The sequence below is a fragment of the Grampus griseus genome (genome assembly GCF_964374135.1).
Source record: "Grampus griseus genome assembly, chromosome: 20".
NCBI classification, from domain to species: domain Eukaryota; kingdom Metazoa; phylum Chordata; class Mammalia; order Artiodactyla; family Delphinidae; genus Grampus; species Grampus griseus.
The window spans coordinates 32192190-32217728 of record NC_139014.1 but is presented as its reverse complement, the minus strand read 5'-3'; the positions used below and the strand labels follow the sequence as shown (position 1 = coordinate 32217728).

General features: G+C 43.8%; 1 protein-coding gene across 1 annotated transcript in view; it reads left to right on the top strand.

The window, feature by feature from the left end:
- Positions 1–4415: 4415 nt before the first annotated feature.
- Positions 4416–25539, top strand: part of ANKFN1 (ankyrin repeat and fibronectin type III domain containing 1) — a gene marked incomplete at its 3' end in the record, with an annotated part of 422952 nt that continues 401828 nt past the window's right edge. The window contains exon 1 of the mRNA XM_082679310.1: positions 4416–4562. The remainder of the gene's footprint in view (positions 4563–25539) is intronic.

The following is a 25539-nucleotide window of genomic DNA, read 5'->3' as shown; positions in this document are numbered from 1 at the left end:
ATAGGGGGAAACTTTGGGAGACAAATAACACACACACACACACACACACACACACACACACACACAAATAGGAAATATATAGTATGTTATTTGGTGATTAGTATTACAGAGAAAAATACAGTTAGGGAAGAGGAAGTGCTGGGAAGAGGGCAGTTTTAAACAGGGTGATCAGGGAATGTGCCACTGAGAAAGTGACACTGGAAAGAGTAAAGAAGTGAATCAAGGAGGTAGAATGCTCCAGGCACAGAAAATGGCAAGTTCAAAGGCCCTGGGATGGGCAGGATGGTGTGCTCTTTAAAGAGCAGCAAGAAGGCTATCTGTCTAGGACATTGGGAGTGATGGGAAGAGTAATAGGAGATGAGCTCAAAGAGGTATAAGAAGAGGGAATGGAGAGGAGTAGACCTTGTAGGTCAATAAGAACATCGGCCTTTTTTTCCCCAAGGGAGATGAGAAGCTTTTGGAGAGTTCTGAGCAGAGGAATGGTATGAGCTGGCTCCAAGTTTTAAAAGCAATTGGACCTGAGCAATTAGAAGGATAGAGTCGTTGTTAATTGAGATGAAAGCAGTGGGAGGAACAAGTTAGTTGAGAAAACCAGGTGTTTGGTTGTGGATATATCAAGTTTGAGATGCTCACTAGCCCTGTAAGAGAAGATACTAATTAGGCCATTGGTGCTACCTTGTAGAGGAGAGGTCTTGACTGTGGATTTCAATCTGCCTCTACATGTTGTTTAAAGCAATGAGAGAGAATGAGATCACCAGCGAAGAGTGGTGTCCAAGGACTGAGCCCTTCGGCACCTGAATTGAGGGGTGGGTAGTAAAAATAGTTAATGTTCAGGAAGTGTTTACTATGTACTATATAGACCCTGCTCTGAGTGCTTTCACATATGAACTCATTTAGTCTTCATGACAACCCCATAAGGTAAGTACTGTTATTACCCTTATTATACAGACTGGGAAACGGGGAGAAAGAGGTTAAGTAACTTGCCCAGTGTCATACACCTGCTGAGTTGTATAGCCAGGATTCCAATGTGGGGTGTCTGGCTTCAGAGTCTGAGCTTCTAAACCCCTTCCTAACACTGCCTCTCCATTAACTAGAAGGGAACTAGTAGGGAAGACTGGGAAGGGACAGCCAGTGAGGTGGAAGGAAAACCAGGGCCACTGGGGGTCCTGGGAGCCAACTGAAGAAAGTGTTTCAAGAAGAGTAGAGTGGGGGCTTCCCTGGTGGCGCAGTGGTTGAGAGTCTGCCTGCCGATGCAGGGGACACGGGTTCGTGCCCCGGTCTGAGAGGATCCCACATGCCGCGGAGCGGCTGGGCCCGTAAGCCGTGGCCGCTGAGCCTGCACGTCCGGAGCCTGTGCTGCGCAACGGGAGGGGCCACAACAGTGAGAGGCCCGCGTACCGCAAAAAAAAGAAAGTAAAAAACAAGAAGAGCAGAGTGATTACCTGTCAGTTGATGCTGGCAGGTCAAAGAAAGAAGAGGACTAACACAGCAGTGTGGGGGCTGTCGGTGACTGATGAGAGCAGTTTGGTAGAGCGGCAGCAGTAAAAGCTGGATTGGAGTGAGTTCAGTAGAGAAGGGGGATTGAGACAATGAGTTTTGACAGTTCTCTAGAGGACCTTTGCTACAGAGGGGAGCATATAAATGGACAGTAGCTGGAGGGGGGATATGGGATCAGCTGAGGATATGTTTTAAATATAAGAGAACAAATAGCATAAAGATATTGAGAATGATGTGGTACAGGAGGAACTACTGATGGTGAAGGAAAGACACAGACATATTGCTGCAGTGACCTCCTTGAGTAGCAGAGGTGACCTTTGGGAAAATGGACGGTTCATCCACAGTAAAAAGAGGGAAGCAGCGTCTACAGGTATGGATGCTGGTAGCTGGGTAAATGTGGTGGTGGGACTTTGCAAACATCCTCTTCTGATTGTTGAAGTTCCTATGCCTCAGTCTCCTTATCCGTGATGGGCATTATAATATCTCTCTTCCAAGGTTACTGTGAGAATTGAATGAGACAAGATAGTAAAATGTTAGTGTCATGGCTCATACAATTTTTGAGCTCAACTTATAGCAACTCCTTCATCTCCCTCCTTATTTGTTATGATTAGTATTATTGTTATTGATTCCTAACATTTACTGAGCATTTACAGTGTAGCAGTCTGTGCTGAGAACTTGGCACGTGTTTCTCACAGAATGGTCCTTCCACGTTTGTGGGATCTTATTGAGACCTTCTAAGCTGTCTCAAGCAACCAGTTTGGGATTTCGTTAACTACTTCATTATATCTTTTCCTCTCCAGTTTTCCCTTCATAACTTAAATGGTCATCAGCTCCATGGGAGAAGATTTTGTCAGCAACTGCTCTGGTCCAGGTTTTTAACATTTGTTCATTTACCCTGCTTCACCTGGAGAGCAGTGGCTTGTGGCTGGGACCCAGACACATACTTTCCATCTAACATGCATTGTGGGCTAAGATGGAATGTGGTAGGTAGGCTGGGCTAAGACCTTTGTCAACTCTGGGTGTATTTGATGTTGGCGTCTCTGAAACTACGTCAGAATGGTAAAAATCCCCCCAAACAGCAACTGGCATTTGTTCAAGCATTCGCCTTCTTCTTCAGGGCTAGTGAAATCGGAGATGATTCAGCAATGACCAGCTCCAGAACAGCAATATTCTCAATTGGGAAAAGCCAAGTTAGGACTCAAGTGCCTCAGAGGTCCACTGAGCATCTGGATTTTCTCATCGCTTGGACACATTCTCTTTTACTCTTTGAAATGAGTACAAATTTCTCTGCTGAGGAGCTCCTCATCAAAATCCATCAATCACAAGAAATCTCAGCTCTCCTAAAAGACGGTCTTCAGGGAAAGAAGATTCCCATTCTGTTTTCACAAGTCTGTTTCAAAGGGAAAGTGTCATCGGTCAGCCCCTGACCTTGAGTGGCTCGTGCAAAGAATAAGATCAAGAGAGGCCATTGTGTTCCTAGGGAACTCCAGTGCAGAGAGTACCCAGTGCTGTTTTTTGAGTTGTTTCTTTTCAGGGTATGGACAGCTCCAAGAAGATACATTATTAACAGCCCCCTGGAACTGGTTTGAGCCTTAAGCCCGACCACAAGACTGGGAGCTTGCTCAGACAAAATAGTGTCCAAAAATTACCTTTGCTTCATTTCAATGCTAAAATCTCCTCCCCAGGTGGAGCTTAGGCCCCATTAACATAACAGGCAATGCATGAAAGAAGCATGTTTCCAAATTGTGCACACGCGAGATTATGCCTGCCTTCATATGTAATGACAAAACTTTCCTGCTTGGATATTCATCCCTTGCCCTAATAAAAGAACTAAACTTTCCTTGCAGGGGAGCCATGGCTTTGGGAAACGAATCACCATGACCTCCTTATTTGCTGCAAATAAAATCTTCACTTTGTGTGAGAATTTTTCTTGGTATTGTCTCTGACTAAAAACTCACCAAGAAGCTATAGCCCCTTTTGGATTGGCAACAAAAGCAGTAAGAGTCAGTGTCTTCCCCTTGCTGACCAATCTTTATCAATCAGTGGCTCTTTTCCCCATATCAAACAAATGGACATTCTGGCACTCTTACATGCCTGAGACCTGAAAATCAGGGCTTACCCAAATCTGTTTCCTCTGAGGAAGCAATTGATTACATGGACCATTGGAACGATCCTGATGTTTTATAATACAATCACAGGGTTCTTCATTACGAGATGAGCAGTCCCCAAAGTGAACAAATGCTACTACAGGGTAAGGGATCTTTATTTCTCTTATGGGGTGCCTACTTTGCATTGAACTTGATGTTTTATATATACCATCTCACGTCTTGCAGCTCTCCTATAGGGTAAGTATAGGTATCCCGAATGTGAAGCTGAAAAAAGAGACTCAGAAAGGATAAGGACTTTGCCCAAATTCACACAGCTGATGAGTGATGGAGCTCACATTTGTACCTGTCTACTTAAGTGTATATAAACTCTGGTCTGTCTTTTAGACAGACCTTTAACTTTTACCCACCAAATGATATTACCCCCTTATTGATTTCAACAATATTGAACATGTCTGAGGGTTGTAGAGTCCTTCTGTTGACACTGCTTTATAATGCCCATATGGCTTCACTTGGAGACATCCTGGAAGCTGTAAGTTCTTAAATAATGTCTCTTCAACTTGGCTACACTCACAGTGCCAGTAGAAGACAGATGATCCACGGCTGTGCATGGTATCATTGCAAGCTAACGTGTTACTCTGTAGTCTTGGGTTGCCATCCCCTGGAGTGTTTTGATGCGATCAGTTGTCAGTTGCAGGTCTGTTGTTTCTCTCAGCAGAAGCCCAGCCAGTGGAAGATGACAGCCCCAAAGCCCTGCCTGTGTTAGGGGAGCTATCGAACTCGGATAATGACATAAACGAGTCAGTGTTCATCTGGGGAATCTCAGACAAAGCAGCCCAGAGGAAAACCATCTCTGTCGATGAAGGTTTGTTTCACTTGCAACGGGAAAATCAGCAGCAGCAGCAACCAGAGCCGGTGCTCAGGCTGGGGAGAGGGAAAGGGAAGCTGAAGCTGCCACATGTGAGTAGCATTTTATGATTTCTCTGCAACTGGAAAGGAATGCTGGGGAGGGGGCTTGGCTGTGAGGTGGGCGTGCATGTGTGGCTTGGAGCTTTCTGGGTGGCTGAGGGTAGGGGAGATGGTTTACACAATTAACAAGTACATTGAGGATCTGCCAAAGGAAGTGCGAGAGCGGGCTCACACGCGCTTGCGTTTTCTCCTCAGATCATAATATATGTAAGCAGCAGGTGGGGAATTTTTTCTTTTTGTTTTTTTTTCTTCCTCTTCTTCATCCTTGAGAGTGGGTTACATAGCAGAAAGCGCAGCCTGAGAGAGGCTTCCTGAGCAGAAGGACTGTTTTCTTTCCGAAGAGATTTTCTTTCCCAAGTTTGTTTTGCAGGTGTGGTGTGTAGATCTCTATTCCTTTGCCATTGAGCTGCCCTTCTGCAGAGGCGTTTGCATCCCGCTAACCACAAAGGGGCGAGGGTGACTTTTGTGTCTCTGGTTCTGAGCTCGAGTTGTCTGTAGTAAAGAGCACCAAATCCAACACAGTTTAACCTCTCAGTTGTCACTGTTAAAAGGGTTCAGTGAGCACAGCACAGGCACAGGAAACATGGGGTGCCTTTCATGCATCTGCTCAGCAGGTCTCTCAGGGTTGGCAGCATCAATCTTGAACTTTGGGAAAGTTTTTTTTTGGACCAAGCTCTGGAATTTACTGTGGAACATTGGATAGGCTGAAGCTGAAAAGGGGCAGGAGAGAATATTGTTGCTTTAAAGCACTTGTGCAGCCAGCAGCAGGTGGTTGTAACATGCGGAGCTGGTTCGTGTCTTTGGGTTACTGTTACTGACTCTAAGTAATGTGCTGAGTGAAAGTTCACCTGGTCATGGACTTGCTGTATTCTGGTTATCAGAAGACACAGGTGCTTGCGTGTTGTTTGTTTTCTCATCCCTGCTTCCTTCCTTCTCTCTTCAGAAGCTTTGACGTGGCTGAGCATGTCATGCTGAGTGTTTACCTGCTTAAGCATCTGCAGTAAATACATACAAGTTCATCCTCTCCAAGAGGAGGGGAAAAGGGGCAGAAGGAGGGAGCCAGGGAGGGACCCATTGTTGCTCATCTTAAGGGCAGGCTTTGGGCAGCCATGCATGACGACGAGGGTAGAAGAGTCAGAGACACTTCACACCAGGACTTGGCCAGGAGGAGAGCGGTCAGCCAATGCTTGAGTGCAGAACTGAATGCTCTTGTGCTGGAGGGTCAGGGCACAGCTCCTGAGTTGCTATGGGGTGTGAGTGATACGTGAACCAAGGGAAGAGCTTCACCGGGAATCCTCTCACCCAGGCAGTGCTTTCTGACCTTTCTCATACCTTGGCACTCCAGGGAAACAGACAAGGTGGCTCAAAGCTGGGGATGAGTGGCTAGGTGGCTCAAGTGACCATCCCAGTGGAAAGCGTTCAATAGTTGGCACATCACGCTATCTGGAACCTGCCCATGGCACAAAGCTATGCCTTGGCATCCAGGTTGGGGGGATCTAATTTAAACAACCCAGGGAAAAACAAAGAAATGAGCCAAGGTGAGTAACCTGATGTCCATGCTTTGTATTATTTATTTTTCCTATCACTAGTAACAATGCACTGAGGAAACACTACAAAGTGTCTCTTTTTTTTTAAGATTTTTTTCCTAATCTCAACCTTTTATCACGTCTGGTTCTTCTCTGTTCTCTCAGTCTTTGCCCAAGCATGCCTTTTTGACACAAATGTAACTACAGTCTGGATATATTCATTTACTCTTCTTCTTTCCCAATATTATTCTATAAACACTTTCCCATCTTCCAGTACAGTTTCACATAAATGATTAATTGTGGCTGGATTAAATGGATTAATCCCTTAAGTGGGTATGCTACAATCTGTTTAGCAACTGTTGACTGTTTAAATTGCTTCTAGTTTTCCCATGATTGTAATGCCACTCTGAATATGTTCTGTGCATAAAGCAGTTTTACTTCTCTTTCTTTAAAAAAAAAAATCGGATGGATTTTGGATTCAAAAAAAGGATGAATTCTCAACAGTGATATCAGAGAGGTAAAAAATATGGACATTTTAGTGGTTTTTCCTGCTTATTACCAAACTGTTCTCCGAAACATATTTCTTTGGCCCCAAACCATCGGTAATATGGTCTAGGTAAATATCAATTGATCTAGAGCCTTACACACATTAGATTTCCTCTCTCTCTCTGAGTGAGGAACTATGAAGATGTACTCATCCCTTTTTTTCAATTTGCTTTTGAGTCCTAGTAAGCCAGGCACTAGGCACTGTGATCCTCCCTAGGACAAGCCTACAGCTTCTCAGGTGCCTTCACTTTGTCAATGACTCCCATGAGGCATGCAAGTTTAACAGCTTCCCCTTTCCATCTCTGTAGGGGTGAAGAAGGGAGGGGCAGAAGCTCTCCATCCTGTCCCAGAGTGCCTGAGGAAGATGAGCAGGGGTCACGGCTTGGGGGGTGGGAGGAGCCAGCCCAGAATTCTCTCCAAGCCCTGGAGCTCAAGTCCAGCAGGCTCCCTGGCCCTTCCGTCTTCCTCTCCAGCCCTAACAGAGCCAGTATAGAGACAAACTCCCGCCTTGGACAGGATTTGAGACAGAGGCCTCACAGAGAAAGGGGAATGGGGTCCTTGGGAAGGCGAGAAGTGGCTAAGCTTATTGGGGAAAAAGGAACATGTTTTAAGGTCTCCACTGCTAGGGGTACTTCTCCCGAATGCATGTGCTTTCACGATGGGAGTCAGACAGGGCTGAATGCCAACTCTGATCAAATAAGAGTGGTTGAATGCTCCTTTCTCAGTGCCTACCTCCCTTAAGGATAATTTTATCAACAATTTATTTTTTTCTTTTATGTGGTCCATGTATCTGGTCAATTTGGAGATTAATCAGTGCTGTTCTGACCTCCTGTGTAGCTCCCCATAGATCACTTCAGTGCTAATCTCTTTTGTTCATTTAGTAATTATTTGTGCAAAATCCAGGAGTGTCCAGTGGGAGCCACACAGAAACTCAGCATATATTTGCCCACCCTGACCTACACAAGTGGAAACTGACAGTGTCTTGGGAGTGGGATTTTCCTGCCCATAGATAAGTGGGTTTGACAAATGTGGGGGTGTTTTAGGAGCTCTATTGACTCAGTGGGCAAGGGCTTAATAGAGAGAGCTGCTTCACAAAATTGGTGGGCCACTGGTGCATCTGAATTGGAGGTGATGGGGCAATGGCCTGAGAAGGAAAGGAGGCCTTGCTGCTTCAGATTCTGGGCAGACAGGGAGAAATGGTATGCTCATGGTCTGCTGGAGAGAATAAAGCTTTGGTCTGCTAAGGATAGGACAAGAGGCTTTTAAACTGTAGCACATGTATTTAGGAAAGACATTAGTAAGGACTCCCCACATGATATCACTCATTCTTTATTGTAGTATTGGTTGAAGGTCTAGCTGTCCTGCAGGATTATACTCTGGGAGAGCAAGTATGGTGTGTGCTTAATTCCCTGCTGCAACCCCACTTCTCTAAAGTTTGCCATGTGCCAGGACATGTTTTAAGGGCATATCTACATTATTGTGTTTAATCCTCACAACAATCCTATGCAGTGTTTACTATTATTAGTCCCATTTTACAGATTTGAAAACTGAGAGACAAGGAGGTTATGCTGGAGGGTGTGTGGGATCAGGGGTTCAGAAGGAGGAGGCATTGAGGAAGGGAAAGAGTCTCAGGCCACTTAAAGTGTCAAGACCACAACTTCAGCCAAAGAAGTCAAGTTCCAGCGTCTGAGTTCTTAATCCCTGAGCCATCAACTCTTTTACCATTGGCTGAAGGAATGATTGACAGTCTAAGAGAATGTTAAAACATGACTGTACAGCTAAAATGTACCGTAGCAGTAACAGCAATGACGATGGTGATTTTTATAACCAAGCCACTGTTTAATATGCACCAGTCCCTTTGTACCAAAGTTTTGTATGTGCATTTTGAATTCATTCTCACAACAGCCTTATAAGATGACCACCATCCTTATCTATATTTCACCATGAAGAAACTCAGGCTCTGAGATGTTATACAACTTGTCCAAAGTCACAAAGCAAGTGAATCTGTCTCTGACATCTGTTATCTATGACCACACCTCACTGGTGTACCAACAGTTAGCACTGGATCAAGGGCCAGAGTAGTCACAAGCAAGGTTCTCCTGGGACAGTGGAGGTGAGCTCCATGGCCTCTTTTGATCTCTTTGGACTTAGGGTCCTGGGAAGGCTTTTAGAACCACCTCCCATGATGCTACACAAAAAGCTTCGGTCTCAGCCCACGCCTGGTACTGCCTCAAAGGCAAGTTCCTAAAGGAAGAATTCTCTGAAAAAATATCACCATGAGGCAAGTCACTGGTGCACTTGTAAGGAAAAGACAAGAACCCCAGCCAAGAAGCCAGCTTTGTTCAATGCTCTAGACCTGCACTGTCCAATATGGTAGCCGTTAGCCACATGTGGCCATTGAGCACTTGAACTGTGTGTGGCTGGTTCAAACGGAGGTGTGCCATCAGTGTACAAATATGCATCAGATCTCAGTGGCTTAGTAGTAAAACATGGAGACTAGCAATAAATTTGTATTGATTACATATTGAAATCATAATGTTTGGCATATAATGGATTAAATAAAATGTATTCTTAACATTAAGTTTACCTGTTTTAAAAGGTAAAAACCTTTTTAAAAGTTGTGGTAAAATACACATAACATAAAATTGACCATATTAACCATTTTTCAGAGTACAGTTCTATAACCGATCTCCAAAACTCTTTTATCTTGCAAACTTGGTGCTCTATACACATTAAACAACTCCCCATTCCCCCTTCCCGCAACCCCTGGCAACCACTCTTCTACTTTCCGTCTCTATGAATTTGACTACTCGAGGTACCTCATGTAAGTGGAATCACACAGTACTTGTCCTTTTGTGACTGGCTTATTTCACTTAGCATAATGCCCTCAAGGTTCATCCATGTTGTTGACTATGTCAGAATGCCCTTCCTTTTTAAGGCTGAATAATATGCCATTGTATGTAGGCACCACATTTCGTTTGTACGTTTAACTGTCAAAGGACACAAGGTTTGCTTTCACCTCCTTTTACTTTTCCTCGGTGTGGCTTCTACAAGCCTTTAAAATTGCATATGTGTCTTGTATTTGTGGTTTATGTTACATTTCTACTGGACAACGCTGCTCTGAATTTTCCTCTCTTCTTCAGTGCTTCCTCCTTCTCCTCCCTTCACCAGATGTTAGTTTGGCCTCTCTCTTCCCCCTTCCCTGAGACCTGAGCCAAGAAGATTAGCTCTGGGGGCTTCCCTGGTGGCGCAGTGGTTGACAGTCCACCTGCCGATGCAGGTGACACGGGTTCGTGCCCTGGTCCAGGAAGATCCCACATGCCACGTAGCAGCTGAGCCCGTGAGCCATAGCCACTGAGCCTGCGTGTCCTGAGCCTGTGCTCCGCAACGGGAGAGGCCACAGCAGTGAGGAGGCCCGTGTACCGCAAAAAAAAAAAAAAAAGAATATTAGCTCTGATTAAGCACTCCCTTTCATAAGGATCTATGAAAGACTGTCACGTTAGGCAAAGTTTTCTGTAATTGAATGAAACTGTGACATAGCTCAAGGTAGCTTTTTCCATAATACATAAGTAGAAGGCCCAATAAATTGGAACTGAGAAGGAAAAGCTTTTGAAGTGATTTGATGTTTTAAAAAGTCAACAGCGTTCCTCAGCTCACAGTCTGAGAGAGAATTTTATTAACCACCAAGCAAAGAGGAGTACAAAACCAATGAAGCATAAATTCACAGCCCAGATCTATGCCAGCCTCTCACTTCTGAAGTACAGATTTTGTAGAAAGACCTGGGTATCTGGAGATTCAAGGCATTGGAATCTTGTCAGTGTCTTTTGAATTTCCCATTACTTATAGGATATAACTCAAAAATTGAAAGCCTTTCAACTTTCCAATTTCCTTTCCCACCAGTCCCCACAGGCCCCTCTATAAGAAGATAAGTATTACTTTTTAGTCTCCAAATGTACAGTGCAATCCCAGGCCTCCCAGCCTTGACAATGTTCTTACTTTAACCTGGGAGACCCTACCCCATGCATATACACCTGGTGAAATCTTACTCGTTCTTCAGGACAAAGTTCAAAGTCACCATCTCTGTGAAGCATTCCTTGACTCCAGTGCCCATTAGGTTCCCAACAGTAAACACTCCAGTTGGCACACTCCAATGATTGGTTAAAGGATGTCTCATGATGGCGCTCTTTACAAAGGTGTGCAAGGTTAAGGGTAGCCAAGATGAGATGGTGAAGCAGCCCAAGGCTAGTGACCACTAGAATCAGGAAAGAAAAAACAGTTCCCAGAACTTGCCCAGATTTGTAAGAGGGGTCTCCAGACAGAAGCTGTGGCCTGTCCTAGAACACCTGCAGTGAGACAGGAGGGGATCTCTCTCCTCCACCCTCGGGTGTCCTCCCATCAACTGAACCCATCTAGAAGTGGGAAAGCACAAGTGCGCAGAGGATACCGCTCATAGACAAAGCCTCCAAGAGCACAGGGCAAGTGGAAGTGTGGAGTGGGCCTCTAGAAGGACTAACAGAGATGCTCTAGCACAAGCCCTTACCCCATCTCCAGAAACACCCCCTCTCTTCCCAAGACTCCTAAGAGGAACTGTTTATACCATAAGATAATGCTTGTCATATTGTATTCGTATTGTTGAATTCACTGTCTTTTTCCCAGCTACTCAGGAGACCATGAGCTCTTTGAAAGTCAAACTCATTCCTCCCATTCATATATATATTTCTGACACCTAGCAAAGTACTTGGGAGTAAATAGGTACTATATAAATATGGAGTGAATTAATGTGGTCCTTTACCACATTTTTTCCCTAAGTCCCGCACTGGAATCTGGATGATCTACAGTGAGTCTAGATTGGGAATTTCTCAATGAATTGGATACATAGGATTAATACCCTCCTTTGAGTCCCAGCTAAGGTGCTAAAATGATTTGAATAAATGATACTCAGTGCCTTGTCATGCTGTAATTGGTAGCACATTAAATTGTGAGGAATTGAGGAACTTGAACATAAGTGGCAGGAATCAGCAGTAAGTTAGATCGACTAAGAAAATAAGTGTTTGTGTAGGTGCCCAGGAGAAATGTACTGTATATACTGTGATGAGAGTTGGGTGCACAGTGAGAAATGCTGACCAGGGCAATGGAAGGCAGAGGCTAACTGGAGACTGGACACTGAAGGGAACATTTGAGGCTCAGGTTGACACAGCCATGGTTGTTCCAGGAATAAGGTTCTACCAGGCCGACTGGATTCCTAACCAAACCAATGAGTGAAGACATATCTCTGAAGTATGTCAATGTATCTCAGGTTTGCTCACTCTACTGGGTTTAATTTTTAACCTGGAGTTTGGAGGTTGTATTATTTTCCTAGGACTGCCATAACAGAGTACCACAAACTGGGTGGCTTCAGACAAGAGAAATGTGTTCTCTCACAGTTCTGCTGGCCAGAATCTTGAAATGAAGGTGTCAGCAGGGCGATCCTCCCTCTGAAGCCTCTAGGGGAGATGGCTTCATTGCCTCTCCCAGCTTCCGGTGGCTCTAAACTCTCCTTGGCTTGGGACGTAACTCCAATCTCTGCCTCTGCCTCCATCTTCACATGGCATTTTCCCCTCTGTGTCTGTGCCTTAAATCTCCCTTTTCTTTCTCTAATAAGGACACCATTTATTGGATTTAGGGCTCACCCTAAATCCATGATAATCTCATCTGGAGATCCTTAATTATTGCTGCAAAGATCTTGTTTCCAAATAAGGTCACACTCACGAGTAGTGGGGGTTTAGAAATGTACATCCCTTTTGGGGACCACCATCCAACCCACCACAGAGGTTACGTTAGCTCTGGTTAGTTAGCCTCCTTTCCAAAGCCAAGCCCTTCCCTCTAGTCCATGTTTTCTCATCTTCTTGAATCTAAGATCTTCTCCCCATCCATTATTTCTATTTTCTCTTTTGCATCTCTAACGTTTTTGCCTTGCTCCTTCCCTTCGGGGTAAAAACAAACCACCTTCTCACTGCCTGATTGTACCTTCAAAATTTAAATCCTTTTCCAATACCACCACACCTCACAAAAGCTCCCCTCCCCACTACCACCCCAAGGAAGGACCCGCCCTCCCCCTTTACTTCTCACACATTTCTGGGCTTTTGCTCTCATCAAAAAAGAAGCACCTTTCTGAAGTAACCAGGAAAGTTCAGGTTGCCCAACCTTATAAATACAGGTTCTCTTTGGTCCTTCTGACCCTCTCTGCAATATCTAATTATCTTGGCTATCTCTTCCTGCTTGGAGTTTCTCTCTTACCTCAAGGTGTCAAGTTAGGGCTTGCAGGGAAAAATCTCCCTCAACTATATCCTTCCCAGCTGCTAATGGATTATTATCCTGAACTTAACATTTGTTGGGTTCCTTCCCTCTATGACACACGGGTTGACTTTTCTTTAAAAATCTACTTAAAGAAAAATAACATTTCCGACCCCTGTCAAGTATTCAAAAGGTGGCTTTGTTACTGAACCAAACTTGGGTCTGCTTGCCCTCACGCAGTAAAGCCAAACTACTGACACCAAGTTGTGGTAAAGGAAAGTGTGGCATTTACTGCAGGCCCCCAAACAAGGAGAAGGGGCAGCTCAAGCTCAAGACCTGAACTCCCCTATTGCTTTCAGGCAAGGGGTTTTAAAGGCAGTGTGAGGGAGGGGGCTTCAGAGTGTGATCGGCTCATGCACAATTCTCAGATTGGTTGGCATCAAGGTGAGGTTTCAAGCATCATCGGCCTTCTGGTTTCAACCAGTCTAGGGTCTATGTGCTGTGGTCAGCAGTTTTCCTCTGGTGAGGGTCTGCTTCCTGTAAAAACAACTTAGGAATGTGTGTCAGGCCTTTATCTGTATCTTTCAGGGAACTGAGAGTTTGGTGATTCTGCGATGTGGCAGACTTATAGTCTAAATTGTTACCAGTTCCCCAGCCCAACAGCTATTCTTTGTTTCTACATCTTCAGGTTTGCTCATCATTAACTCTTGAGCCAGCCTTTTGAGACTCAGAGGAAGCCTGGGAGACTAAAGCAAAAGCCTTTTACTTCAAAGGACAGGGACACAGGGGCTTGTATACAGGTCAGCTTCTTATTTTTAAATAAAAATACTTATTACAACAAAAATACCATTCCCATCCCTGACGTAGTATTACATCTGTTCAACAGGTTTGAGCCATCTAGTCTTACCTAGTTAACACCTGGCCTTGGAAAGGCATCCAAGATAAGGGCACAGTCCAGTGCTCTGCTGTTTCATAAGACATGGATTCAGACTCTGACCACAGTGACGCCCACCACCTTCTTTCCATGGCAGGGCTTTATAGGTTCTGCTGATGAAGGGGCCTGCATTGCACAGTGGCTCCTGGCCATTCACTAGTTGGTCAGTCTGTGGGTGTGTTACTGTGGCCCTTCCCAGTGCTAAAAAGAGAAGAGGGATTTGTGAATTCAGCTGTTGTTTAGACTCCAGCCAGCAGCAAAATCTGTGATCCATGGATGCTCCCCTACAATCTTGGTTTTAGTTGTTTTCTTAGAAAAGCATCCATTTCATCAAGATATTCAAGGCCATTGGAGTAAATCTGTATACGGTATTCTTCTATAAAATTGCAACTCCTTCTATATTGGCAGTTATGTCTCTTCTTATTCCTAATATTACTCTTTTGTGTTTTCTCCATCTTTCTTTTTATATTTTAATTTATCTTTTCAACAGACCGCTTTGAGTTTTACTGATTAATTTTAGTTATCCATTTCATTGATTTGGTTTTATTAAACATTTATTAATATAGAGTATACGTACAAGAAGGTGCGCATAGTACAGCTCAGTGTATTTTCACAAAGTAAACACATTCATGTAATCACTAGATCAAGAAATAAAATGGTACCAGCACAGCAGCCCAGGAGCCTCCTGGGAGCCCTTCCAGTCAACTGCCCCCTAAGGGTAGCATTATCCTCCCTTTGAACAGCATAAATTCATTTTGCCTGTCAGTCCTTCTACTTCTTATACAATCTACTCATATAAAATATATGTATTCTTTTGTGTCTGGTTTTACTCACTATTATGGACAGTTTCTCGTCTGTAACCTACTTTGAGTGTTATCAAGATTGGAGACAATGAATGTCAGTTACCTGCACAGGGGCTGGCTATAGCAGATATGTGAGTTATTATCATGAAGAGGGGGCATTATCTGCAGATGGGTGATGTGGGAACGAGGAGGGGAGGGGAGGAGTGTGTGCAGTGGACAAAGCTCAGCTAATTTATCCTGACTAGTTTCCAAACATGGTCAGGACCATGATAGGAAGACCCATGTAGGAAAGCAGGATTTTGGTACTTCCTTTCCAACGACCTGATGACATGGTAAGTGTACCAGGTTTCATTATTTTCCAACAGTCCATTATAAAAATTTTCAAACCCATTGAAACACTGAATTTACAGCAAACACCCATGTACCCACCACCTGGCTTCTATAATTAACATTTTGCTCTTCATGCTTGATCACATATTTATGTCTGTCCATTCATCAATCCATTTTTATTTTTTATGCATTTTAGAGGAAGTTGCTTTAGTAGTAGGTTTTTAAAAAAAAAAATTAGGTGAAATTCACATAACATAAAATTAGTCATTTTAAACTGAGTAACTCAGTGTTATTTAGTACATTTATGTTGTATATCACATCTATCTAGTTCCAAAACCTTTCTGTCACTCCAGAATAAAGCCCCTTATCAACCAAGCCATTACTCTTCATTCCTTCTTCCTCCCAGCTCCTTCAATCTATATGTTTCTATATTTACCTATTCTAGATATTTAATGTAAACAGAATCATACAATATGTGACCTTTTGTGTCTGGTTTCTTTCACTTAGCATAATGTTTTTAAAATTCATCCACGATATAGCACATTCCTTTTTATGGTTGAATGATATTCCATTGTGTGAGTATACCAGAGTTTGTATACCCATTCATCCATTGATGGACATTTGGGTGGCTTTCACCTTTTGGCTATCGTGTATCTGAGAATTTGTGTACAAAGATATGGTTAAGTACTTGCCTTCAATTTGGGGTAAATATACGTAAGAATAGAATTTCTGGGTCATATGGTAATTCTATGTTTAACTTTTTGTGGAACGGCCAAACTATCTTTCTGGTATGGTAGTAAGTTCTTAAGCCCCAGGAAATCTCTTGCTCAAGATGGGCATACTTGTCCTAAGATTAGACGGCATACCTCCATGGCCAGCTATTAGCATTAATTTAGCCCCAGTTCGATTAGCCTCCTTTCTGGATAAAATACAGAGGGATTTTATGGCACATGAGAGGAGATGCTGCTTAAGCAGTACAATTTCCTCTTGTCTCCTATAGGGTGTGTCAATTCAACTGTCAGTGGAGGGGCAGGGTGTATAATCTCTTGGGATATAGACTACTCAATTAATGATTCCTGTTGTGTAATCAGTGAGTCTCCATTCCAGGAAACTGCCACATGGAGCAAGACCCCTCTGATACCACAGAAAGCAGCACCAGGTGCCCTTATGATTTCCTGGGTTATGCTAGGAGTTAAGTACAACAGATTTGGGTTGGAGAGAGAGGAATTTGCCAAAGAGATGCATGGGAGTGGCAATCCTTGGAATAGACGCTGACAGCTGGCGTGAGATTTCTGAGGGCTGCCCTGCTCTCTGAGCCTGAGAAAACAGGAGACATTCCAACTATTGTATGATATCATCTGTGTCTTAGTAGCATTTGTTTTTAAACTATGGACTTAATGGCTGTTACATTGGCTCCTATATCTTTTTTCCCCAAAAGTTGAATCTTTGAAATTCCCATGAAAGCACATTCAGTTGCCGTTTCTGTTCCAACTTGATGACAGGATCATCCCTAATAATGAAAACAAATCTGTTATTGGCAAAGCAGTCCCAGGTGTTGCTTTTGGAGAGTCAGGAAGGGGAAGCAAAAAGTCTCAGAGTGGCCCAGAGATTACAACAGATTAACAAAGGCTGTTTGCAAACAGGCCAATAACCTACCACTTTGCACATCATGTTATCATGTGCAAATCCCATTCACAAAAACCTGGTGGAGTCAGCAGAGAGGGTACTGGTGGATCTTGATCTTCAGGTAAAGAACTCCAGATCAAAAAGGATATGTAACTTATTCAAGGCCATAGAGCTAGTAAGGAACAGGTTCAGAGCGCAAATCCTGTGCTGTTTCCAGTGTAGGAGCAAAAGAGAATGATCATCCAACGTGCTGGGGAAATAAAATTTTGGAGTCACCTAGAACCTGGTTTGGGCTGTTGGAACAGTGACTCGGTCACTGACCAGCCATGTAACCACTAGTTCACTCAGCCCCTTATCTTCATTTTCTTCACTTTCAGTGGAGCTGACGCTAGCTATAAGATTAACGTGAAGATAGAATGAAATAGTGTACATGAAGTACTTTACGTGCTAGCAATTGCAGGTGCTCAATAAATTGTAGCTTTCCTGCCCCAACCAGATCATGCTAGCAGATTCTAGAAAATCTGTTCCCACGACTTCTTCAACCCTTGCTCTTTTTCTCCTAAGTGTCCTAAATTGCACATGCCCTGACCCTAAGCAAAGTCCATCAGAGATATTAGCCTTGACATAAAAACAATGGGGTTGCTTTGAGATGAGGAGACACTTTGCAGTCAGAAGGTAGGGACAATCAATGTTCATTACTTAATTAGGATAAACTTCCATTTATATGTCCAGCTGTTAGGAAGCAAGACCTGATCAAAGGCCCATTAGTCACAAGGCTGGCTTGGCAAAGGGCCGCTTAGTTAAGGCAGTGAATATAACATGAAAGGGAAGAGGGAGCCGGAACACTGCGGCTTGGTACACTGTGCATTAGTGAGTCTTTTGGTCCTAGTTCTGCAAGCTTTCTTTAACAGAGGTTAACCCAGATGCTGAAGACTGACTGTACCAAGCGTCCATGGCCGTCGTGAGCAAGTGGTAGCATTTCATCCCCTTGTCAAATTTCCAAATTGGGCAAACTTGAGAACAAGACTGAGAGGCAGAAATGTCTTGTCAAATTTCACGGAAATTGCTGGTCCCCAAAGACAGAAATAAACCTTTCAGACCATTATAGGGCAGAACAGGGTTGACTGTCCTATGTCTGCTGCAGAATTTGGAACTTGCCAGACTTTGGAAAGGTCATTCAGTGTAGACCTTTGTACGCTTATGTTCCAATAGCACTCATTCTTTAATATGGAATTCTCATTCGTGACAGTTGTAATATTAATGGTAATATTTATATCATTATGTTCTAAAACCAGACAGTGTGAGACACAAATTAATAAGCATTTGCTCAACACCCACAGGCCACCAGGTGCTGCTGCTACGATGGGGAGAGGTATTGCAGAAGTGGATGAAGAGATAAATGATTTATTTTTCACATTTTGTAAGCACATTTGCATTATACAAGCACTCTGCACATTTGCATAATCTGCTAGTTGAATGAATAAATTGACAGTGCATTGTGGAATTGCCTTCATGATGTGGTGAGGGTATAATTGCTGTTATTGTTATAACTGATCTCATTTGCTGAGTACCAACTGGACTGGTGGGGGGGGGGCGAGGGGGGTACCACGTGAGGACAGCAGAGGGCAGTGGTTAAGAGCACCAAATCCGAAGCCACATTGCTGCGTTTGGTTCCTGACTCTGCTGCTTTCTAGCTGTGTAGGCTTCAAAAGCAGGTTGATTTCTTTGTGCTTCAGTTTCTGCATCTGTAGAATCGGAATGGTAACAGTGAGACCTGCTTTGTAGGATTGTTATAAAGACTAAACGAAGTAACTTTTGTCATGTGATCAGAACAGTACTTGGCACAATGTAATAATCATCATCATCATCATAATCCCCACCCACCCACACACACACACCCGGGCAAAGTGCCCATTTTTTAAAGGAGGAAGCTGATTCCTAATGCCTCAGGGGTAGAGTAACCTTGAAATTCAGGTTGTGCTTGCTCCAAGTACATTCTCCTCCCACGAAGCCTGCGACATCCCGTCATTGAATGGAGTGTGCTGACCCTGGCGTGCCCGCTGTCATGATGAGGCAGAGCTCTCTTGTGCCTCCCTCTCCAGAAATGAACATTTCACGAGCATGTACACATCCCAACTTTGCTGGAGCTGGGGTCACCATTTCCAAAAGAACAGTCTCTGCCTAAATGTACGAGGGCTCTAAGAAGTTCAAAGAGATTCCTACCGCACTTATAAGCACTTCTTCAGTTCTCACTCTGTCTAAAATAGAAACGCAATCTCAGAGATGCTTTTATCCGAGAGCTCAATCTCCCCAGGCTCCACTCCACACTCACGGTGGAGACAGCATGGTCCTGAGGGTCTGTAGTATGTTGAAGATCCTAGGGTTGGGGCTAGGCTGGAGGTGATGAGAGTTTTAAATTGGCATCACCAAAAACAGGACAGTCATTGTGGTGAGGAGAAATCACAGTCGGACTTCCCTGGTGGCGCAGTGGTTAAGAATCCGCCTGCCAATGCAGGGGACACGGGTTCGAGCTCTGGTCCAGGAAGATCCCACATGCCGCAGAGTAAGTAAGCCCATGTGCCACAACTACTGAGCCTGTGCTCTAGAGCCCACATGCCAAAACTACTGAAACCCGTGCGCCTAGAGCCACAACAAGAGAAGCCACCACAGTGAGAAGCCTGTGCGCCCCAACGAAGAGTAGCCCCCGCTCGCCACAACTAGAGAAAGCCTGCGCAGCAATGAAGACCAAATGCAGCCATAAATAAATAAATAAATTGATTTTTTTAAAAAAGAAAGAAATCACAGTCAAAGAAGGAACCAGAGATCAAGGTAAAGAAGCAGTAGAAGGTGCCCGTTCTGAAGAGCAAGGAAGTAAAATCGCAAGACAGGTCAATGCTGGAGCTGAGATAAATGGGCACTGGAGAGTGAAGCCTGAAGCAGGGTGGGGTGGGGAGCTCTAGACAGTCTGAACCTACTGTTGTGAAGTGGCCTGTCCAGCTGCATTGGTGCCTGGATGTTTGCTTGTTTGAGAGGGGCTCTGCAGGGCTCGAGTCAAATAGGAGTCCCTTGATTTATCAAAGGAATCTCTAGAGTTTGAGTCCAGTGAGATTTAATCTGATGTTGAAGATTCTGTTCAGTCTTATAACAGTGAGGATACCTTAGGAGATGTCTGAGTCAGTGAAGCATATTAAAGTCATATCCATACTCAAGTATGCCAATGCGATAATTTGATGGGAGAAGCAAGGAGAAGAGAAATACTAAAGTCCTGTTGAGCAAACATTATCAGTAGCATTTCTCTTCAGTTTATCAGCAACCTATCATTACACAAATGAGAATTTCATTACTCCCAAGGGAGAGACTTGATTTCTGAGGTACCTCTAGGGCTATGAGGTCAATGGAGACAAATGATCTTTGGCTAAAATTCTGCATTCTTGTGGTATTACTTTGTTTCCAAACACGGAAGCAAAACACTGATCAGGAGTAACCAGGAAAGGAGAGTCACCCACCCAGACTGAGTTATACCAATGTCTTTATTATTTGACGGAAGTAGATCATATTGGAGGGAGGTTAAGCTTTGTCTTATGCTGGGCTTAGTCCTGAACCGGGAAGATGATCCTACTTCTCTTAGAGCATGGCATCGGCCCTTTATTGGGCAACCTTGGATTTTTCCATTTTACCCATCAAAAGTAATAGTAATTCTTGAATCAGCCTCTTCAGTGTTTTCCCCTTGAAAGAATAAAAGGATAAAGAGCCTGGATTTGCAGGACCGGGAGGTCCTTCATGAACAGGCAAAAGGTGCCCAATCATCACAGGGGAAACTTGTAAACCTGACAAAAACCTGTCTTCCAAATCCCTTGAATCCTTCCTCAGAACCACCCCTACCTTTGTCTTTGTTCTAGATCAGTCATGTATCTGTATATGGTTTTGGTACTCTTTGGACTGGCTTCCTGGCTCCTTTATTTCTGTATTTGGCTTACTTTATGCACTTGCTTGAGAACTGTTTCTGCCTCTACTCTAGCAACTCACTGGCAACCTTGGCAACTAACTTGAATGCTGCTTTCCCTCTCCGCTTATGCCTCTTCCCCACTCCTAGGGTTCTGGAGCCTAAATGGACTGGTAATGACAGATGTGCTTTCTCTTCCAACTTGGAGTGTTGACTACATTTGGCAACCTCCTGAAGGTGTTTCCTGAGATACCTCCCCCAGATCCCAGGGGGTATAGGCTGTGACTCATCCACTAGCTGCATGCCAGGAACTTTGCAAACACTGTGCTAAATACATCATATTAAGTCTCCCAACAACCCTCAAGAGGTAATTATTGTTAATTCTATTTACTGGAGAAATTTTGGATTGTGTTCTAGACATTGTGTTGTTATGATGTAGAGATTCTGTATTCCGTTATATTCCTCTAAAGAGTTTTGATATATTTTATAGCAAGCAGTAACTTGCTTAGACTCAAATCGCACAAGACTCTGTCTTGCCTGTGGTAAGTGGCAGCTAAAATCTCAGTTCAACTCTTTTTTCCTTTAGCTGGGTGGTTTGCAGTCTGCTTCACGCATGTATAGTTCAAGGGTCAGCTACAGATTTGGGCAGAGTTAATGCACAGAATCTGGGGCTCCCCTACTCTGGCATTCTCCTTTCTAGGCTTCCCTCTTCACTTTCCACACTTTTCACTGTAGCCACCTTGGATTCTGTCTCCAATTCCTCAGACCAGAAAGATGGCAAGTGTTCTCGTATTCCTTCAGCTGGCCTGTGTCACACTGTGACTATGACCTACCCTAGAGTTGCAACAAAATGGGGATCTCACCCTCTGTTGATCTCTTCTTCCAAGTTTCGACTCCTTTCTAAAATCTGCTTGCTTTTGTTGTCTCTTCAGAGACTCTGGGTATATTTTGCCCTTTGAATATTTTGTCCTAAGTTTATAGCTGTTGTTCATGGAGACTGGTCTGCTGGGCACTTACTCCATCACACTGAAAGTAGAACTCTAGAAAATATTCAAAAGATACTATCAATAACTACTACCTTTATCATTATTCTCATGACCAATCTTCTCTTGCTGAGTCACAGAATCACAGATATCCTGGGCAGGCATTGTGAAGCAGACAGAAAAAAGCAACCAAGATAGATCTCTGGAATATAGCATTAGTACCCCTCTGCAAGGTTTGCAAAGCAGTGGTTCTTTCCAGAACTGCGTGGATGCATCACCCTTTCTGAGTCGCCATGTATATGTGGGGAGAAGGAGGCAGGGTCATTTTCTTGAGTAAGGCACAGTTGATGAGGTGTTAATTCTTCTCTACCTACATCTCCCTCAGAGGACACACAGCAAACAGCTCTCACTCTGGAGACAGGAAGCTTGCCAAAGTGCATCACATCAGCAGGACGTGACTGGACTGTGTTTTGGAGTGACTGAAGAGGCAGCAGCACCACGTCCAAGTTCTTTGTGGCTCTTAGCAGGTCACAGAAGAGAACCAGCTCTCTCTTACAACCCCGCCTGATGAAGCTTGGAGTTTATCTGTGGGACAGGAACCACAAGGTATATTTCCCACAAGGAGTATGACTGTGCTCCTGGCAAGGGCCGAAAAGGTGATGGGACTGCTGCCAGGGAGGTCCTCCACGTCAGAAGACAGCAGAAATTGATATTCCTGACAACCAGACACTCCTTGGGTGCCTCCACAACCCAGAAACCACTCACCATCCACTGCACTAGTTTAAAAATATGAACACTTTATTTCTGCTTCCCCACTGTCCTGACCCCAACAGCACACGTGGCAACACAGCCATTATCACTAGTGCCAGGACCAAATTGGGATGACACTGGCAACAGGAGACTGCAGAGACATGCTTACAAGCCAGATGATGGTCCAAGGGACTGTCATCATGGAGGTTGACCTCTGCCCCAATTATTCACCTAAGCTGTACATAGTCAAAAGAAGCGAAAAGGAATGGAATCAGAAAGAGGAGGAAGGGAGAGGTCCAAGTGAAAAATGCTGTGAGGATGAGAATGTAGACTAGACATTGTCTAAGATTTAATAAACAGGACTGAGTTAAAAACAGAAAAACAGAAATGACACCAAAAGAAGCTGCCTGCTTTAGGCAGATGGAGAGTTCAGGGCCTACAAAGGAACTTGCAGTTCTAAGGATAAAGTGGGCTTTGCGTCTGAGCTTGACTTTACACCTCTTCCACACACAGAACCCCAAATCTAGGTGCTGTAAAGAAGACTGGCAGATTTAACATGGAAATTCAACCTCTGTGGATTGAGAGGCACCCTCCAAAGTCGAACAGATGAGTGAGGGAGTCGTAGAATCTATTTACAATATATGCATTCAAAAATATGTCAACAAAGATGACCCAGAGGAGGGAGACAATTAGGCAAGTCACAAATGCAGACACATGAATGGCCAAGAAGCATTAAGAAAAAAGCTTCGTTTCTCAAGGATTGATTGAAATGAAAATTAAAACAAGGAAATATCTTTTTTCTCCTATTAGACTAACAAAAGTGTAACTGATTTTTAACATCCAGTGTTGGTGTGAGATTGGTGGTGGTTGGGGGAGAAGACACTCATCTCATGATGCTGAGGTCCAAGTTAGAATTCTGCAGTCTTTTCAGGGGCAATTAATAGTACCTGTTAGAAGTGAAGTGTGCTTGCCCTTTGAAAAACATTCCACTTTCATGAACCTGTCTTATAGACAGTCTTCCAAGGGCATAAGGATAAACATACAAGGATAATCACTGCTACATGACTTGTAATTGCAAGAAATTAGAGACAACCTAACTACTCAACAGTAGGGAAACTGTTAAAGAAATTATGGCAAATCCACTCCATTCCGTATCTAGGATTCAATATTCAAGAATACTATTCAGCTATTAAAGAGAATGAAGTACTTCTGTATGAATAACAGAGAAGCTTGTCCAAGACAATTGTTGAGTGGCAAAAGCAAGGAGTTGAATTTTCTATGTGTCAGAACTTTTCCCATTTCATCTTCTATAATTATATGGCTCTATGATTGGTACTGTTGTCACCATCCCCCATCCCATTTTAACCAAGGAGGCAATCAAGGCCGAGAGAGACTAAGTAAATTTCCAAGGTTGGCTTCAGAATTCATGTTCTTAACTATTATATTAGTGTGTGTGTGTGTGTGTGTGTGTGTGTGTGTGTGCGTGTGTGTGTGTTTCACGTGTTCATAGAGACATGGAAAGTGTGTGGGTTTGGGAAAGACAATAATACAGTGTATTTCTGTAGGGTGCCACCCAATTCTCTCTTGAAAGCAAACAAGGCTAATGATCAAAGTGTTAGTTAGGTACTGGTGGCTCATAGCTCCCTCCCTCCCCAGGAACTGCCCTCTGATGAAGGGAGCTGCCTCCTCCAAGTTCACACCCCCTTCTGCAGGGGTTGAAGGATGGCCCACATCCAGTGTATAGTGGAAGGGGTGGCATACAAAGACCCCTTGCCTCCCTTTAGGACAATTCTGACAGTCCATCCCAGCTCCCAAGTTCCCCCTATGAATCAACTCCAGCCTTTCTGGAAACCACATCACAGTTCAACTTCTCCCTCTGCCCAGTCCTGTTTCTTTCACTCCTCTGTGACTCTGGTGACCAAGGGCACTTCTTAGCAACCACTGTGCAGGCTAATCTCCACCTCAGAGTTTATTCCTCAGGGAGCTGGAAGGTGGAGAGTAGAGGGGAGAGGGGACAAAATGACTTCCATTTAATATATATTTCTATTTTGTGTGAATTTTGTCCAGTGAGCAAGCAATACGTATATTAATTTCCAAAAGGCCAATGTAAAGCATAAAAACATAAAATTAAAAAGCATTGCTGTAATTCTATAGCCAAGAAAATTGGGACCCTAGAATCTGACTGGAGATTTGTGTCCAGGAAATAAAATAGCATGCCTTTCATTAATTTTTCAGGGTTCTCATCTGAAAAATAAAATGCCTTTCCACTGTGCCCGGATTTTCTCTCCTGATGCAACCAAAAAAAAAAAAAATTTCCTCTTGCTCTTCCAAATTTTGTCTGGAAGGTTTGATATTTTTGAGTCTCCATGAGCTCTGCTGTCAGAAGGTGAAGGAAGCCTGCTGATCTCCCAAATCCCTGCCACAGAGAATAGGATGCACTGAACCTTGTCAGAGTTCCACATTTATTGTATAAAAGCAAAACAAAAAAGCTATGCATTTAGGTCATCGAGAGAGAGAGAGAGAGAGAGAGAGAGAGAGAGAAAGATTTGCTGATCCAACAGAGATTGATGTACTGGTTAGAACAGCAGCTTAGGGGCTTCCCTGGTGGCGCCGTGGTTAAGAATCTGCCTGCCAATGCAGGGAACACGGCTTCGAGCCCTGGTCTAGGAAGATCCCACATGCCGCGGAGCAACTAAGCCCGTGTGCCACAACTACTGAACCTGCGCTCTAGAGCCCTCGAGCCACAATTATTGAAGCCCGCGTGCTTAGAGCCCGTGCTCCACAAAAGAAGCCACCTCAATGAGAAGCCCACGTACCACAATAAAGAGTAGCCCCCACTCCCTGCAACTAGAGAAAGCCCGCAAGGAGCAACAAAAACCCAATGCAGCCAAAAATAAAATAAATAAATTGAAAAAAAAAAAAAAGAGAACAGCAGCCCCATAATTTTCAGGTCTCCGTTTTACTTGTAAAATCAGTGCCCAGTTTGTCTGTTCATTCTCTGTGTATTCATTCATTCATTTCATCAAAAGTTTATTAAATGTTTACTACATGCTACCCCTTATGCTCTTGGGAGGTGTACTGGCTTAATCATGGTCTGATAAAACAGCATCGTGACTTACTGATTGGCGAATTACTCTCCAGATGTTAGAAGGTATTGTTCATGAACTTGGTTCAGTGGAGGACAGCCTGCCATTGTACCTCTCATAGAGAGCTCTCTAGGGTTTAGCTGAATTCGAGAGGATGTGAATCATTCT